General features: G+C 40.3%; 1 protein-coding gene and 1 non-coding gene across 6 annotated transcripts in view; one reads left to right on the forward strand and one right to left on the reverse strand.

Annotated features, from left to right (window-relative positions):
• LONRF3 (LON peptidase N-terminal domain and ring finger 3) overlaps window positions 1–19377 on the reverse strand; it is a 134091-nt gene that overhangs the window by 107284 nt on the left and 7430 nt on the right. The window lies entirely within an intron of this gene.
• Window positions 1432–1535, forward strand: LOC120586091 (small nucleolar RNA U13). The gene has a single exon (XR_005648595.1). It is a non-coding gene; the product is annotated as a small nucleolar RNA U13 (small nucleolar RNA).

Here is a 19377-nt window from a genome sequence, read left to right on the forward strand (position 1 = left end):
TATGGGTTGTGTGTGCCTTCCTATTGTAGTTGAGCACTGGTTGCTGTTTGCACATCAATGGGAGGGACTGACTCTCAGGTTGATTGGTTGTGAGGACTAGCTGGTGACTTCAGTGGTGGAGCTGTCATGCAGGGGCTGATTCTACAGCAGGATTCACTTTATCAGGGCTCTGGTGCCTGCCCAGTCTGTTCTTTGGGTGTGTCATCCTCAAATGAAGCCCTGAGTGATGCTCTGGCTTGGTCAGAGCCAGCCACCAGATGTGTCGCCCTAGGGCCCCCTGGGAGGGGTCGGCCGCAGGTCCAGTTCAGCTGCAGCCTATGCCCTGCCTGGGGCCACCAGGCATGACCCACCAAGCAATCCACAAATAGCTGCTACACACGCTAGGCTTGAAGGTGCCTCAAGGGGCGAAGCTGTGAACCGAGGTGGGCTGCTGCGGTGCTGGGCTTGGGGCTGCTCAGCAAGAAGTACGGGGCATACAGAGGCCAGATGCTGCTTCGTTGGGTTTTATTAACTTTGAGAGATTTTAGGAAAGTCTGTGGCATAAGCCAAGACAGGTCATTTGTATGGAAACGCTACTGGAATTGGCTTGGGTGAGCCTGCAAGTTGTGTGGGGCAGAGTCTTAGGGAATCACCAGGGCAGGGCAACCAATATTAGCCAGGTTGATGGAGACTCACATACTGTAACCACTTGCATCTACATGCCAGGAGGAGAGATGGTTCACCAAAAAGATAATGGCTTCTGCCAGCAGTTCTGTCTGGGAGAAAGCTGTCCCTGCAGCTTTTGCTCTGAAGCCTAACAATTCAATTCCTCCTTGAATGTCCCTGGCTCCTTTCAAATTGCTGCCCCAGTGCTGGAGCTCAGAGAGAGTGAGTCCACCAGAATGTAAATTCTCATGAGGGCTCCTTAAGAGGAATTTCTGCGATTCCAGCCATCCTCTATCTCATTTAGCCACAATCTCTACTGGTTTTCACAGCCAGAAATTATGGGAACTTTCTGGCACTGGAACCCTGGGCTGGGGAGTCCAGCCTGGGGCTGTGACCTCCTGCTCCTCTGGGGAGACCTCCACAGCCGAGAGGTCTCTCCTGATTCTCAACTGCCACATGTGGGTATGGGACCACCCTGTTCTGCATCTGCATCCTCCTACTATTCTCAAGGTGGCATCTTCTGTATGTCCCCAGTTGTAGGACTCTGTTCAGCTAGACTTCAAGCAACTTGCAATTCCTTCCTTCATTTTCTTTAAGGTCTTATCGACCAAGTTGCAGCCTTTAACATATAGTTTACTTTTGCCTTTTAATAATATTTTTAGTCTCTTTCACTTAGTAACTGATATACTTGTAATAAAAATTACACTGGATTACAATACCTCAAAACAAATGCTCAAAACACTCGTTTTTGAAAATGGTGCTTTATAGACACATAAAAACATACAGATCCTTTTGTAGTTCATAAGTGTGATGATGGGTTGTTCATGCTCTTGTGTGAGATATGCCTCCCTCAAACCTTGCTACCACATTGGAATATTACCCGTCTGATGTAAAACAAAACAAAACAAACAAAAAACATATAATTTCCCCTAGGCATATGAATAAATAATTCTACCTCAAACTTAGCATATCACTTTGATATAGTTATATGTGTTGTTTTTGTTTCGAAATTATCCCTCCAATGCCAGTATAATTTCAACATTTTTCTATTCAAGCTTAAACGTCATTTACAAGTCAGGATTCTGGTTGTCAATCTTTTTTTTCTAACCTACTGGATAGTCAAAGTTCTTAGCTGTAAACTACTGAATCTACTCTGACTAGTTTAAGCAGAAAGGAAATTTATTAAATGATATTAGGCAGTCCACGGGATCTCTTGATACCCATAAAGCTAGGCTCTGAAGAAGCCAGAAACACAGTGCAACCATGCGGTGAGTGCTGCTCTGGAAAAAAAAAAAAAACCCGCTGCCACTACCTTGGAGAAGACATCGACTCTCTACGATCCTTGCCTTCCATTTGGAATTTCCAAGCTGCTGGGATCTTCCTTTAAACAACCTTTAGAAGCCAGTCAAAGAGACCACTGGGCTGGATGGATTTGGGCTGTTTGATGTGGCCTCTCTGCTGCTTGCTAGTTTCTCCTGTCCAGAATACTGACATGTCCTATGTTGGATACCAGAAGGCACAGAAAATCTTTCTGTATATATTTTTTTTCTACTCAACTTTTCAGTAGAATGTAAACTGTAAGGGCAGAGACAAGTCCATCACTTTAAAGTAATGAAATAGTGATTATTCATTATCTACTACATTCATCAACAAGTATTTCTTGAATGCCTACTCTGAATTTGGCAAAGTGCTAAGTGCTGGGTATATCGTTATGGACAAGATAAAAAAGTATCTTCCCTCATGAGCTTACGTTTTAGTTAGTGTTGAGGGACAACAAATATATAAACAAATACACAATCATGATTTTAGAGGAGGGGAGGGGATAGGCTATCTTAGATAGGGTGGTCGGAGAAAGTCTCCATGACGCATTGACAATGGAAGTAAAACATAAAGGATAAGAAGGATCCAAGCATTTGAAGAGTAAGGAGAACAATCCTGGAAGAAGGACTATCATGTGAGCAGGAAACAGACCTACTCACTTGGTCTGAGGCCAGAGCATGATGAGTGAGAAGGCAAGTAAAATGTTTGAATTTTAATCTAAGCATGATGAGAAGCCATTGGAGGCTGCGAATAGCAGTGAGTGATGTAATTTGGTATATATTTTGAAGGATCATTCTGGGTGGTGAATGGAGAACTGGCCATGGGGAAGACAAATAGAGACATTTAGAAGGCAAACAATTCAGATGAAAGATGCTGGTGTTTTAGACTAAGGTGGTTGAGAGAATGAGAGATAGTCATATTTGGGATATATCTCAGAGTTAGAATTAATAGGAATCAGTGATTGGCTGTAGGAAGTGAGGAAGAGGAGAATCAAGGATAACATCCAAATGTGAGGGCTTGAGCAATAGAGTGAATGATGCTGACAGTTTCTGATACAGAGAAGAGTAGGATAATGGGGTGTGAAATTTGAGTTCAGATTTTGACATGTTAAAGTGTCAAAGTCTATGGGGCTGGACATGGCAAGTAATGAAATATATATGAATCTTGAGCTCAGAGGACAGGTCATATCTTGTGTTATTCCATGCTAAGCACTCTGAAAGGATACATGAATGTGTAAGACAAAGTTTGGAAGAAAGAGTTAACACAGAAGGTCTAGTAGATTAGTCTTTTCATGTCTCCAGGTGAGCCTGAAATCATAATTGGCCTTAGACCTAGCCCTGGGAATATGGCCCTCAGAATGTTCTTCATGTCTCTGATTGATGACGTTGTTTATATGTCCAGAGCGTTGGGGCATATTGTATCAGCTCATTAGGACTTCTCAGGATTGTTTAACAAGATATGTGATGTGCCTGGTTTCAATGTTGGAGTACTGAGTTTCATTTCATAAAAGCCTCAGACTCTGATATTTGAGTGGGTTTTCCTGGACAGAGACATGTCACAGGTGTCCCTGTAGTTTACTGCTAGTTGTTCCTGTGTGGCCCTGGATAGAAAGGACGTGGAAGCCTGCACCTGACCAATACATGTATTTTTCCTGCTGTCTTTCTCTGAATTCTTTGCTGTAATAAACTTTAGCTGAATAAAACTTGCTGTTGTGTTTTGTAAGTCCTTCTAGTGAATCACCCAACTTGAAGTGGTTTTAGGATGCCTGAAACATAGCCTTTGCCCTCAATGGGCTTAAGATTTAGTTGAAAAGGAGAAAGAAACATACATGAAGCAACAGTGATGCAAGCAGGACAAAAAAGTACAATCAGGCTGAGCATAGTGACTAAGTCTTTATTCATCTTTGCATCTCCCAAAGAGGGCTCAGGATCTGGGAAGTCCTCAATAATTGCAGGAATTTAATGGAAGAGATGGAACATGCTATATGGATAAGGTTTTGAAAAAGCTAAGAGGAGAAGAAGAGCATGCCAACTGAAGAAAACAACTTGATGTAATCCCAGAAACAAGAACAGGCAGCATTTGTTTGTAGAAGCTGTCCTCTTAGTCTCTCTGCTCCACAATGCCTGGCTCAGTCACCAACAGTGGGCATTTAATAAATTCTGCTACTTGTCTGGTATCCATGTCCAGCTTTGCTGCCACACCATTTTCAGCCATTTCCCTGCTTTTTTTCTAGGCAAGGTGATGGCACAACATATTCCTTCTATGCCTACTCAAGTCACTTGCAAAAGAGTAAACTGAGGCTAAGATGTCTAGTTCCAAATCTTATTGCATCACACAAGAATGGTTAGCTGGGCTGATCTCCCTGTAATTCAGTGATTAAAATTCCATATGAGACTACAGTAACTCTATTAATACTGAATTTCATATGTTAGTTCCAAAATCAAAACTCCCAGAACTTATGCACCTCTAATACAATCTTTCCATATTCTCAGGGCAGTTTTCAAAAGAATTAAATAAATACTTCACCAAAAGAGAGGTTCAGGTGAAGGGAGACATGAATACCAAGGAAAAGAAATGATACTTTTGGAAATGCACCAAAACATTCCTGTCTGTATGAACAGGAAAGAGAATGGAAGGTTTAGATATTAGAATTTAGAGATCATCTAATGCAACCACCGTGCCCTCTCCTTCTGGCAGATGGATAAGAGATTTGTCTAAGATCACACAGCAGCCCACAGCTGATCCAGGACAAGAACCCAGATTTCCTGATTCCCAGTCCAATGTTCTACCAGATTTCACAACCATCCCCCAGTGAAGCATGTTATGGGCCAGAACAGGGAAGGGTAGCAAAACGCAGAGCCAAGGCATTACAATTACAAGGGCTAAGTGAGACATGCTTCTGACTGTTTATGGGGCTCTGCAGCCTCATTGTTTCTTTACTTTGAGCTGAGCCAATCGTACACTGTGTTATGGAGTAGGGGGTCAGGAGGAGTGAATAAAACAGACCTTCCTGCTGGCAGAAGTGCATGGCCAGACTATTAATCACCTAGCAAAAGGAGGGATGTAACTGCAGATGCATGACAGCAGCAGAAAGCCCTGGCTCAACCAGCATAGTCTCCCACCCAAGGCCTACCAGTTCACAGCAGCTGGTCAGAAAGCTCATGGTCACACAAACAAGACAGGCTGCAATCTGCGTACCAGCATCCGTGCCCTGTCCAGACATCTGACTCAGAGGTGGTGGCGAATATGCTGGGCTGGTTCATCAGTACAGTGAACCCAGACAGTGACATCTCTGAGGATTGAAGTCATTTCCTGTTTGGGACCCCAAGCCCTAAATTGCACATCCACACAGCTCAGGCTTCCACAGAGGACCTCAGGTGGCTCCTGGGCCAGTAGAAGAAATGTGGAAAAAGCCTATGGGCAATTGAGGGAGCCTCCAATGAAGTCTGAAATGTGACACCTCTAGAAGGACCAAATCATTAAATGAATGAATTCATCATTCAAATTACATTCTTACTCGATGCCTGAAACACTCTCACAAAATGAGTGTTCCTTTCAGCCCCTCAGGGCTTCAAATCTGTACTATAAAAAGGTATTATATTCTCATTAGAGGAAATAGCTCGTAATTCTGGTTTAGGTGAGGTATGGCAGAGTTAGAAATAATTGAATTTGTACAGATAAGGGAATCTTATCCTTTAAACACCACAACTTTTAAACAGTATTTTTAATGACATGAAATATTATATATCATATACTTCCCATATTTCTTACCCTGCTAACTCAGGGTAATCAGAATCAACATCATTTATTGTGTTATGCTACTTTGTTTTTCTGTCTTGTCAGGATATCAGGCCTTCAGCAGGCACTTCCCCTGTCAGTTTGTCTGAGCTTCTCCTCCCATCCCCAACTCCAATATCTCTTCCTGTTGCTTTTAATCTGTATGGCTAGGAAACCAGATTAGAAAACTCTTGAGAGCTAGGTTATAAACAAGGCACTAGAAAAGTCCTGGGGAATAAAGTTTGTGGCTTTAGTGCTGTCTGTGTATTGGAGGGAGTTCGCAGCTATTTCTTCCTTCCAGGATTGGGGCAAAGGACCAGAGAACAGAAGGTGCTAGAGCCTGGCCTGGGGTTAAGTGCTATGCTACTAAATATTCGCCTGGGATCAGGCCAAGCCTCAAAAATCCCCAGTCCCCACACAAACTCCATGGCTCAGAATGACAGAAAGTTAGGAAGAATAAGAATAAACAAAGGATTCTAGGAAAACATGGCAGAGTGAGAGACGTCCTCAGATCTCTCTCCTTGAAACAATAAGCTGAACATCTAAAACTCAACAAAAGACACTCAAACTGCACACCAGCACGTTTGAGCATGGGATCTGCGCATAAGAGCTACCACAGGTCAGAACCCCTGGTGTTGGGCGGTGGACTGGGAGAAATAAAGAAGCTGCCTCTAGCAGCTGCCAGAGCTCCTTGCAGGAGGAGGGGGAGGGGTGACTGTGTGGCAACTTCCCTGATCAGCCTGCCTGGAAGTGCCTGAACTTCTAGCAGCCGGCAGCAGGGCCCAGTCATCAGGGCAGAAAACACAGAAGCGGGACAAGACAGTAGAGAAACAACAGTTGATTTTTACCAGCCCTGGTTGCAAAACCGAGGCTGAGCTGCAGCCCACAACCCCAAACCTAGAGGGGCCCTCCCCGCATACCCTCAGACACCGAACACTGCAGAGCCCCAGGGGAATCTGGGCAAACACTGCCAAGACTGAAGCTACCTCTCACAGCCTCTGGAGCTCCCTGCAGGAGGAGAGGGTGGGGAGAAGAAATGGCGAGTTCATGAGGTGACTTCCCTGAACAGCCCTTCTTGGGAAAGTTATGAGCTCCCTGTGGCCGGCTGGTGGCACAGTCTAGTCATCAGGGCAGAAAGCAGAGAAGCAACCAGCAGAGAAACAACAGTTGATTTTTACCGGCCGTGGTTTGGCTGAGCTGTAGCCCCCAACCCCCAACCCAGAGGCTGCCCCCCCATACCCCTCCAGACCATACCCTCCAAGACGGAACACCGTGGAGCCCCAGGGGAATCTGAGCAAATGCTGCCGAGACTGTCGTTGATACTGACAGGGACTGAAACCGAGGGTAGTGAGTGTAATTAAATACCTACAAGAAAATTAAAAAGTCATCATTTAGGTATTATATAAAGCAGAGATCCAAGAGCCACTTACTGGAAACCAAAAGGAAAGCACCTTCTTTGTAGCAGGCTAAAGAGAGACATTTATATAATAAATCTTCTTTCTGGAAAAACAACAGAATACACTTCCATTAATGCCCAGGCGGAGAAATAGTCCATTAAACACCATGAACAACCAAGGTGACAAGGCATCTCAGAAAGAAAGAGAAAAATCTCCAGAAAATAAGCTTATAGGCAGAGAAATATGCGACTTAAATGCTCGAGAATTCGGTATGGTACTTCTGAAAAAAACTAAATGAGTTCTGAAATGAGTCATATCAACAATTTCAGGAACTGAAAAAAACAAATAGATGAGCGGAGCAAGGAGATTGAAATCCTCAAAAAGAATAGAATAAACCCTCTGAAGGTAAAAAATACACTGTAAGAGTTGAAAAATGAAATAGCAAGCTTGGGAAATAGAGTTGCCCAAATGGAGGAAAGGATCAGTGATATCGAAGACAGAAATCTAGAAATAAATCAGAAGGAAGAAGAGAGAAACTGAAGAATGAAAACTAATGAAAGAAATAAGAACTAGCTGATACCATCAGGAGAGGAGACATAAGTATAATGGACATTATCGAAGGCAAGGAAAAGGAGCAGGAACTAGAAAGTATTTTCAGACAAATAGTGGATGAGAATTACTCAAATCTAAGGAATGAGTTGGAGCTACGAATTCAAGAAGTCAACAGAACACCCAATTACTGCAAGACAAAAAGGCCTTCACTGAGACACATTGTATTAAAGTTATCAAAAATCAATGACAAAAATATAATTCTCAGGGTAGCCAGGGGAAAAAGATGGTAACTTATAAAGAAAAATCCAATAGATGATCCTCGGCCTTCTCAATACAAACCTTACAAGCCAGAAAGGAATGGAATCAAATATTTAAACTATTAAGTGAAAAGAACTACCAGCCTAGAATAATGTATCCAGTTAAGCTGTCCTTTAGATATGAAGGAGAAATTAAGATTTTTCCAGACGTATAAAAATTGAGGTAATTCGCCACTACGAGGCCTGAACTACAGGAAATACTGAAAGGGGTCAGCTCACCTAAAACAAAATGACAAAAAATATATATAATTAGGAGTAAAGTGACTATCAGGCAAATAGAAGCAGAGGAGTGCAACCCTTACTAAGAGCAGGATATTATAAGCTTAAATAATAAGAGAATTGCTACAGCAAGATAGTAACGAACGTTCAGCATACACAGGGACAAATTGAGATAACAATGACTGAAAAGGGGAGAATTCAAAGATGTAAATCGCAAAGGGGAATGCAAGTAAGACACGCACAGAAGAAAATGGATGACTGTGTATATATAAATATCCTTTTCATATTCGTAATGTTACCTACACATCAAAGATTCAGAACTGATATATATAACATAAAACAAAAAGAACCAGAGGGAAAACCCACAAAAGCCAACCAAAATAAAGAAAATGAAACACAAGGACAAGGAAGCAATGGAAACACTGCACTACCAGGAAGCAAAAGATAAAATGGCTATAAGAAGATCTCATATTTCAATAATCACCCTAAATGTAAATGGACGAAACTCATCAATAAAAAGGCACGGAGTTGCAGAATGGATCGAAAAACAAAACCCAACCATATACTGCCTCTAGGAGACACATCTCAGTTCCAAAGACAAATAAAGATTCAAAGTGAAAGGATGGAAAATAAGATTTCAAGCAAATGGCATTCAGAGAAAAGCGAGAGTAGCAGTATTAATATCGGACGAAATAGATTGATTTCAAAATAAAAAAGGTAAAGAAAGATACTGAGGGACATTTCATAATGATAAGGGGAATCAGGCACCAAGAAGACATAATACTCATTAATATCTATGCTCCCAATCAGGGAGCCCCAAAATATGTAAAGCAATTACTAACAGAACTAAAGAGAGAAACACACCAAAACACTATTGTAATAATGGACCTAAATACCACACTGTTGGATATGGACAGATCATCCGCACAAAAAATCAATAAGGAAATAACATCCTTAAGTGACCCATTAGACAAACTGGACATAATTGACATTTACAGAGCCTTCCATCGCAAAACAGTTGCTTATACATTCTTCTCTGGTACACATGGAACATTCTCAAGAATCGACCACATACTGGAACACAGAAATAGCCTCAACAAATATAAGAAGATTGACATCATACTAATCATATTCTCTGACCATAATGCTTTGAAACTAGAGATCAACTACAAAAAAATCAGGAAGAACCACAAATACATGGAGATTAAACAATATGCTTCTGAAAAATAACTGGGTCAGGGAAGAAATAAAAAGAGAGATCAAGAGATACATAGAAACGAATGATAATGATAGTACAACATATCAAAATTTTTTGGGACACAGCAAAAACGTTCATAAGAAGAAAGTTCATATCATTACAGGCCTATCTCCAAAGACAAGCATAAGCCCAAATAAACAAGCTAAAGCTTCATCTTAAAAAATTAGAGAAAGAACAAATGAGGCCTAAAATCAGCAGAAGGAAAGGAATCGTCAAAATTAGAGCAGAAATAAATGAAATTGAAAACAAAACAAAACAACAACAACAAAAACAATGCAAAAAATAAATACAACGAGGAGCTTGTACTTTGAGAAGGTTAATAAAATTGACAAACTCCTGGTTAGACTCACTAAAGAAAAAGGAGAAAGGACACAAATAAACAAAATCAGGGATGAAAGAGGGGAAATTACGACTTACATCACAGAAATACAAAGGATCATGCAAAAATACTATAAAAGTATATAAAAACAAATTTGATAACCTAGAAGAAATAAACCAGTACTTAGAAAAGTACAATCGTTCTAGACTGAATCAAGATCTGTAAAATCTAAATAGACCAATCAGCGGTATGGAAATTGAAACAATTACCAGAAGATAAAAGTCCAGGACCAGATAACTTCACCAGTGAATTCTACCATTCAAAGATTTAATACCTATTCTCTTCAAACTCTTCCAAAAAATCGAAGAGGAGGCTATAATTCCCAACTCATTTTATGAGGCCAATATTACTCTGATACCAAAACCTGGTAAAGATAACACAAAAAAAGAAAACTACAGAGCAATATCTCTCATGAACACAGATGCAAAAATCCCAAATAAGATACTAAGCAAACTGAATACAGTAACATATTAAAAAGATTATACACCACAATCAAGTCGGCTTCATCCCAGGGGCACAGGGATGGTTCAACATACGCAAATCGATTAACGTGATACACCACATAAACAAATTAAAAAACAAGAATCATATGACCATATCAATAGATGCAGAAAAAGCCTTTGACAAGATACAACATCCATTTATGATGAAAACACTGAACACAATCAGTATAGAAGGAAATTATCTTAACATAATAAGGACCATCTATAACAAACCCTTGGCCAACATTATACTTCATGATGAATAACTAAAACCTTCTCTCTAAGATCAGGAACAAAGCAAGGCTGTCCACTATCGCCACTGTTATTCAATATAACATTGGAGTCCCTAGCAAATGCAATCAGGCAAGAGAAAGATATAAAAGGCATCCAAATAGGAAATGGAGAAGTCAAACTGTCACTATTTGTGAATGGCATGATTCTTTATATAGAAAACCCTAAAGACTCCACAAGATCACTACTAGAAACAATAAGCAAATACAATAAAGTTTCCAGATACAAAATCAATGTTCAAAAATCCATAGCATTTCTATACTCTAATAATGAAGTCTCAGAAAACAAAAAAAAAAAAAGTAGAAAAAATAATTCCTTTTGCGATTGAACCAAAAAGAATAAAATACCTAGGGATAAATTTAATGAAACATGTGAAGGACCTATATAATAAAATCTATAAGACCCTATTAAAAGAAATTGAACAAGATACAAAGAAATGGAAAAGATATCCCCTGTTCTTGGATTGAAAGAATCAACATAGTTAAAATGACCATATTACCTAAAGCATTATATAGATTTAATGCAATCCCCATCAAAATCCCGTCGGCATTTTTTAAGGAAATAGAACAAAAATCATCAGATTTGCATGGAAGCACAAAAGACCCCCAATTGCCAAAGTCATCCTTAGAAAAAAGAACAAAGCTGGAGGCATCACTCTGCCCGACTTCAAATTATACTACAAAGTGACAGTAATCAAAATGGCATGGTATTGGCAGAAAAACAGACACATGGATCTGTGGAACAGAATCGATAGTCCAGAAGTAAACCCATATTTATATGGGCAAATAATCTTCAACAAGAAAAGCCAAAAACATACAGTAGAGAAAGGAAATCCTCTTCAATACATGGTGCTGAAAAAACTGGAAAGCCACCTACAAAAGAATAAAACTAGACTGTTGTTTATCACCACACCCCTAAATTAACTCAAAATGGATTAGGGACCTGAATATAAGACCTGAAAAAATAAAATGCATAGAAGAAAACATAGGAATTAAACTCAAGGACCTTTGATTTAAAGAGGCAATTAAGGCATGTGGGCTTCCAGATGTCATTTTTTTTCTGCCAGGGTACCCTTGGAGGTTGTGTTTCAGGTGGCATTGCTACAAGATAGAAGAGGGCCGATCAGCATCAAACTTCATGTAAGCAACAAGTAAACCTCTGTTATTTATTTGTTACTGCATCAGAGTCTAGCCTATCCTGACTAATATAGGAGTCAAAGCAATGGTCCATCCATAAAGCTACAGACTTTAGTGCAAGAAATTAACCTGGTCACACTCACAGACTCCAAAAGGATGATCGGATTTCATGTTTCCCAAGGCTTTCTTCAACAAAACATTGCTTGTAAAGGAGGATGGTTCATCCTAAAACAGTAACTCCAGTTTTAATGGCAAATCTCTTCCAAGACACACATCTTTGGAAGGCAGTTATGCTCACCAACACAAAACACACATCTTTAAAATATCATAAAACATCTAAAATTCATTCAACAGCTCATGAAATCTCTTCCTAGGCACCTATCACCTGCTACTTCCCATTTTACTAACATCATTAAATAACAGAAATGCTGACTTACAGCCTCTACAAACAGAACTTCCTCATAAATACAGGTTCCCATAAAAATCAAACAAGAGAAAAATAAAAAAGAAGACACAACTAAATTTCTCTCTATCAAGACCATCTTGACAGAGATATAATTTCTGGAGAGCCCTGGCTCAATCTATTTTTAAAGTTTAGAATAGGAAGAAGAGGAACTACCCCCATTCACTGTCTCTAAAATGTATGGATCTCTCTCAGTGAGCCAGCAAGACCAGCACAAGATAGGAGGCACAACACTTTAAAGCTTGAACAAAAAGGGGTGGGGACAATTTCGGCTTGGCACTCTTCACAAAGGAGGGAAGACCTCCTGGCTATATTTTGCTGTAGCCAGCTGAAAGCACTACCTTTTGGAGCATCCGAGATGATTGAGATGACAGGGACTCCCATATGTGACTGCTTGTTGCAAATGACTAAAATATGTCTTTAAAAACATTTCTTTCAAAATCAGGTCATATTATCAGTGTAAATTTGAGAAATTATATAGACATATATTTTTCTTGAGCTAGGACTTGATGGAAGTCTTTATGTATTCAATCTCTAATGAGAAGGCATGTCTGGTGGTTAGGGGCTATATATAAAAGCCATGGCCTGGACCCTGTGTACAAGCTTGCCCCTCATTTTGTAGCTGGAATGGTTCTGTTGGGAGATGGTCAGAGAAGTCCTTACTCTCTGACCCAGAAGGCCTCTTTTGACCATTGCCCAATGCTCCTGTTATACAACATGCAAAATAAATAATCAACCTTAAAAGCCAGGCAGCCAAAGCTCTACTCAAATAATAAACTATTTTACAAGCTGCTTATCACCTGCCAAAATCAGCTCCAGAGGAACACCAGGAACTCTAAATTCTATTGTTCTCATTAACTACTTGGGGGCGTCAGACAAGCTTCAATGGCTTTATTGGTTTTCTAAGAGACAGAAGACATAAAGGTTTCATTTGCCCACACCCTGCCCTTGATCTCAACAGTTTAAATATAGCTCCAGTCCCACCATCTCAAAGAGATCTCTATTAAAAATGTGAGTTAGAAAGGGGTTCTGGCCTTTTCTTAGGAAACACGCCACTCTCTACTTTCCCTCACACCTGAATGTTGGGGTGAAGAAGGGAAGAACATAGATGCCAACCTTTTCAGAAAATTCATAGGAAGAGAGGAGGAGGGCAGGACAGAGTCATCTGAAATTTAGTCTTCTGCCTGTGATGGCTCTCTGGCTTAACTACAAAAGGAAAGAGGAGTTTTGATCAAGGAAAACTAAACCTTCTGTAAAATGGATAATGTTTCTGGAAGGGAACTCTGGACTCTTTAGTGTCAACTGAAATCAAATCCTCCAAGGTTGTCAAAGAAGGCTGGAATTGCCATGTGGGCAAGGGAGACAGCTAGATTTTACAGCCCCATTTTTTCCACACATGAAGACGCTCTCTCTTTTTCTAACTGTAGAAGTTCTAAGTCCAGTGTTATTAAAGGATACCCATGAGTTTCCTTAGAGTTTGTTCCGCTCAAACCTGCTGGCAACTTCCCCTCTCAACATGTAGCTTCTCTGAAGATTAATGGCTACTATGCCAAGAAATGTATGTGAATAAGGACAAGTGAACTCCAATAAGCAGTGAGTACTCCTAGGACAAACTTGGGATAATTTCTCCTATTCTAAATACCTTCTCTTGACCCCACACACCATTCCAGTGACTGCCTCATCTCTCTGCTCTTGTTTACAGCAAAACTCTTCAAAACATTTGTCTACAGTCCTGTCTACAATTTTTCACCTCTCTTTCTCTCTTGAACCCACTGCGATCAAGCTTTTGTACATTGAAACAGCTTTTATCCAGGCCACTAGTGGCCTCCATGTTGCAAAAGTCTATCGAGAATTCTTAACCTTCATATCGCTTGGCCAACCGTAAGTATGTTTCACAGTTGATCATTCCCTCTTCCTTGAAGCACTTTCTTCACTTGCCTTCCAGAACATCATTCTCTTCTGGGTTTCCTTCTACCTTACTAGCCATATCTTGTCAATTTCCTTTTCTTGTTCCTCATTATCTTCCTGTCCTCTCAATGTGGGAGTTCCCCAGGTCTGGGTCCTTAGTCTCCTTCTCTTCTCTAACTACTCTTTCTTGGTGATTTCATCCACCTTTTGGCTTTAAAGACTACCCGGATGTCTATGACCCAAAAATATTTATTTCCAGCCCTAACCACTCCTATGAATGCCATGCTCAGATATCCTGTAGCTTACTCAGCATCTCCATTTAGATATCTAATTGGCATCTCAAATTCAACATATCAAAAATCGAATTTCTGATAAATTTCCAACCCTGTTCAAGTCTTTACTATTGCAGCTAGTGGCAACTCCATCCTTTCATCCAGCTGCTCAGGATGAAAACCTTGGTATCATCTTAAACATAAATGCTGTGTTACACAACTCTAGACAGCACCAGTTACATTTTATTCAATTCTATAGTGTTTTGCAACACGGTGACCCTTTTGCCTTTATTCTTCTTTCTCTCATATCTCATATCTGATCTTTTAGGAAATCCAGGTAGCTCTATCTTCAAAATATGTCCAAAAACCTAACAACTTCTCCTCAATTCCACTGTTACCAGTCAGGTCCAGACTTGTCCCCTTATAATTTATTATCGAAAAAAACCACCAATGATCCTTTTAAAATATGTCAGATCATACCACCCCTCTACTCAAATTTCCCCAATGCTTCTCATTTCTTTCAGAGTAAAAGTCAAAGTTTGTACAATGATCTACAGGCCCTGCATCCCCCCTCCCACCGCCTGTGGCATTTATCCCTACCTAATATAGTATTTTATCTGTTTATCTCACTTATTGTCTGTTGCTCACATATGAAATAAACTCCAGGAGGTCAGGGACTTGGTCAGTTTTGTTCACATATGAAGTCTCAGAATCTACAACAATAGCTGACACAAAGTATATGGTCAATATATATTTGTAGATTGAATAAATGAAATAGATTGGGAAGAGGGAAATCTTTACACATGGGCCAGAATCATACCAAAACAAAATATAACAAGTGAAATGGCATTTAAGCCAGCTAATTCGGAGACCAAGTCAGGTCCCAGGAGATGTTCAGTTCCTATTTCCTATTGTTTGTTTTTCCATTGCTTTCATATTTTACCTGATGAAGTCTCCTTTCTTCTGCCTCCTAAAAAAAGAAATTGACCTACATATAGTAAGGAGCTCCCCCTGGTGGAAGCACTCTATCAAAGCAATGGAAATAAAACCAAAACAGGCTTTATATTACAAAGGAGATCACAAAGGAACTGACTCCAACATTTCACAGAAAAAAATCCTCAATAGAAAAAAGGGAAACTCAAGATTAGATTCAGAAGAGAATTCAAGATGGCGTAGAAGGCAGAGGCTGTGCACGCCCCCTCTAGCGAGCACACCAAAATAACAAAACTACAGAGCAACCAGAGTCACCAGAGGTCTGGCTGAACAGAAGCCCTACAGCTAGGTCACTTCAAATAACAGGTCACCTCAAAACGGTAGGCGGGGCAGAGATGTGAAACACCCCGGTCCCACAACTGCGTGTGGCGATCAAGAATAGGAAGGGCTATCTTGGCTGCAGAGCCCCCTCCCTGAGGAGCAAGGAGTCCCGGCCACACACTGGTCTCCCCAGCCCAGGGTTCCAGTGCCAGGAAAAGAAGTCCACACAACCTCTGGCTGTGAAAACCAGCGGGAGGTGCAGCTGAGTGAGACAGAAGGCTATGGGAAACAGAGACCTTTCTCTTAACCGGCCTGGCCTTACTCGCTGACAGACTTGCTTGCTCTGAGCTCCAGCACTGGGGCAGCTGCTCAAGGAGCACCAGGGACATATGGGGAGGCACTGAGCTGTCGGGCTTTAGGGCAAGGGCTGGAGGGACGGCTTTCTCCAGGACAGAGGTGCAGGCAGAAGCCATTGTTCCTTTGTTGAGCCCTCTCACCTCCCAGCATGCAGACACAGTTTCTGTCAACCTGGATATCACAGGTTGCTCCACCCAAGGGATTCCCTGAGACCCCGCCTCTCCTATCTTGTCGGCCCACCCAAGCCACTTCTTGTGATTTATTCCACACAAACCAGCTGTCTTGGCTCCTGCTGCGAACTTTCATAAAAATCTTTCAAAGGCTTGCAAAACTCAAAAAAGCCGTGTCTGGTGTGCCCTGCACCTCTTGCTGAGGAGCCCCAAATCCTGCACTAGTGGCAGCTGGCCTTGGTTTCTGACTTGGCCCCTCAATGCACCTGTAAGCCCAGCACAAGTGGCAGGCATATGTGTATTGCATGGTGACTCTTACCAGGTGGCCCTGGAGGTGCACAGGCTGCAGCTGGACTTGGCCTGGTTTGTGCCAAGGTTTGTGCCAAGTGGTCCCACAGTACACCTACATAAAGTCATTCTACTAAGACCGGGAGACTTAGGAGCCCTACCTAATACAGAGAAACAGACACAGAGAGGCAGACAAAATGGGGAGACAAAGAAGCATATCCCACATGAAAGAAAAGAACAAAGCTCCAGAAAAAGAATTCACCAAAATAGAGACAAGCAATATACGAGATATAGAGTTCAAAACATTGGTTATAAGGATGCTCAAGGAACTTATGGGAAGAATAGATGAACTCAATGAAAACTTTAACAAAGAGATAAACAAAACATAAAAAGGGAGGTGGAAAACAGGGAGCCAGTCAGAAATGAAGAATATAATATCTGAGATGAAGAGTACATTAGAGGGAATCAACAGAGTAGATGAAACAGAGGATCGAATCAGCGACATAGAGGATAGGATAGCAGAGAACACCCAATTGGAATAGCAACAAGAAAAAAGAATCCAAAAAAATGAGGATAGTTTAAGAAGCCTCTGGGACAACATCAAACTTAACAACATTTGCATCATAGGGGTACCAGAAGGAGGAGAGAGCAAGGAATTGAAAATCTATTTGAAGAAATCATGATGGAAAACTTTCCTAACCTGGTGAGAGAAATAGACATACAACTCCAGGAAGCCCAGAGAATCCCAAACAAGATGAACCCAAAGAGGCTCATACCAAGACACATCATAATTAAAATGCCAAAGGTTAAAGTCAAAGAGACAATCTTAAAAACAGCAAGAGAAAAGCAATTAGTTACCTACAAGGGAATACTCATAAGACTGTCAGCTGATTTCTCAACAGGAACTTTAAAGGCCAGAAGGGATTGGCACAAAATATTCAAAGTGATGAAAACCCAGGACCTATAACCAAGATTACTTTACCCAGCAAAGTTATCATTTAGAATCAAAGGACAGATAAAGAGCTTTTCAGACAAGATAAAGCTAAAGGAATTTATCACCACCAAGCCAGTATTATAGGAAATGTTGGAGGCACTTCTTTAAGAAGAAAAACTACACACACACACAATGAATAAAGAATGGCAATAACTACGTATCTACCAACTAGTACTTCAAATGAAAAAGAATTAAATGCTCCAATCAAGAGAGTGGCTGAATGGATGAGAAATCAAGACCCTTACATATGCTGTCTACAAGAGATTCATTTCAGATTAAAAACATACACATAGACTACAAGTAATGGAATAGAAAAGATATTTCATGATGGACCTAGAGGGCAGTGTGCTGAGTGGAGTAAATCAGGTAGAGGAAGACAAATGCCATATGATTTCATGTACATGTGGAATCTAAAGAACAAAATAAATAAACAAAAAAGCAGAAACAAACTCATAGATACAGAGAACATTTTTTAGGTTACCAGATGGGAGGGGTATGGGGGGAGTCGGTGAAAAAGGGGGAAAGGATTAAGAAGTACAAATTGATAGTTACAAAATTGTCATGGAGATAGAAAATACAGCATAAGGAATATAGCAAATAATACTGTAATAACTATGTACAGTATCAGAGGGGCACTAGATTTATTGGGGTGATCACTTTGTGAGTTATATAGATGTCTAATCACTATGTCGTACATCTAAAACATATAGTATTGTATGCCAACTATAACTGAAAAATAAAAAAATATATGTTATTTTTAAAAAATAAATTGTACTTTATTTTGAACAAGAGAAAAGTTCTTGGCAGAGGCAAACACAGGAGGGGAACAAAGAAAGCCCCTTCTCTTGTTTTCCCTTGGACTAGAAACTATGGGGAAAAAAAGATAAAATACAAACTCCTTGATAAATAGTCTAGCTTACATACTAAAGGATTCTGAATCCCTAATATCTAATGAAAACACTTATAGGCATGCAGGGTATATTCTATTCTATATTTTATCTGAAGGTAATCCCCAGAGAACCTCCTTTTCGAATGAAGTTGTTCTTCTTTCCATTTGCTCTTGTGCGATGTTCTTCCCATGAAGATGTCGAAATGTATCCTGAATCAACCCACCTCTCTCCATCTCCACTGCCATCCCTGTAGTCTGAGCCACCACCATTTCTCCCTTAGTCTAGTGCAGCAGTCTACCCACTTATATTCTGGCCTCTCTAAAAGTAACACTGCAGTCAGATCACCCATGGATATTGTGCGGGGGGAGGGAGGTTAAATAACACATTTCACTTTCAACTTTACATTTTGAAATAGATTTACCAAAAAATGTTGCAGAAATAGTACAAAGAAATCCCCATATACACTTCACCCAGATTTTCCAAATATTAACATCGTACATAACCACAGTACGGTATTATTAATACAAAAAATTAACATTAATGCAATGTCATAATCAATAGATAGTATTTGATTTTCTCCAATTGCCCCACCAATGTCCTTTTTCTGATCCAGGATCACACATGATTCCTTTGGCTCTTTTAATCTGGATTTCCTTGGTCTTTTTGTGGGGTCTTTTCATTACTATGACAAGTTTGAAAAACAATGACCAGTTTCAATTTGAGGTCTGTCTAATGGTTCATCATGACTCCGTTTAGGTTATGTTTTGGCAAGAATACTACAGATGTGATGGCATATCCTTCTCAGTGTACCCTAACAAGAGGCACATGATATCAGTTTGTTCATTCCTGATGATGTTAATTTGATCACTTGGCTAAGGTGGTGTCCGCCAGGTTCCTCCACAATAAAGTTACACCTTTGCCCTTTGTAATAAAAAGGCATTTTTGTAGAGAGATACTTTGAGACTATATAAATATACTGCTTATCATATTATTTTATCCATTAATTTT

This window comes from Pteropus medius, unplaced genomic scaffold, assembly GCF_902729225.1.
Source record: "Pteropus medius unplaced genomic scaffold, Ma_sr-lr_union100, whole genome shotgun sequence".
NCBI lineage: Eukaryota > Metazoa > Chordata > Mammalia > Chiroptera > Pteropodidae > Pteropus > Pteropus medius.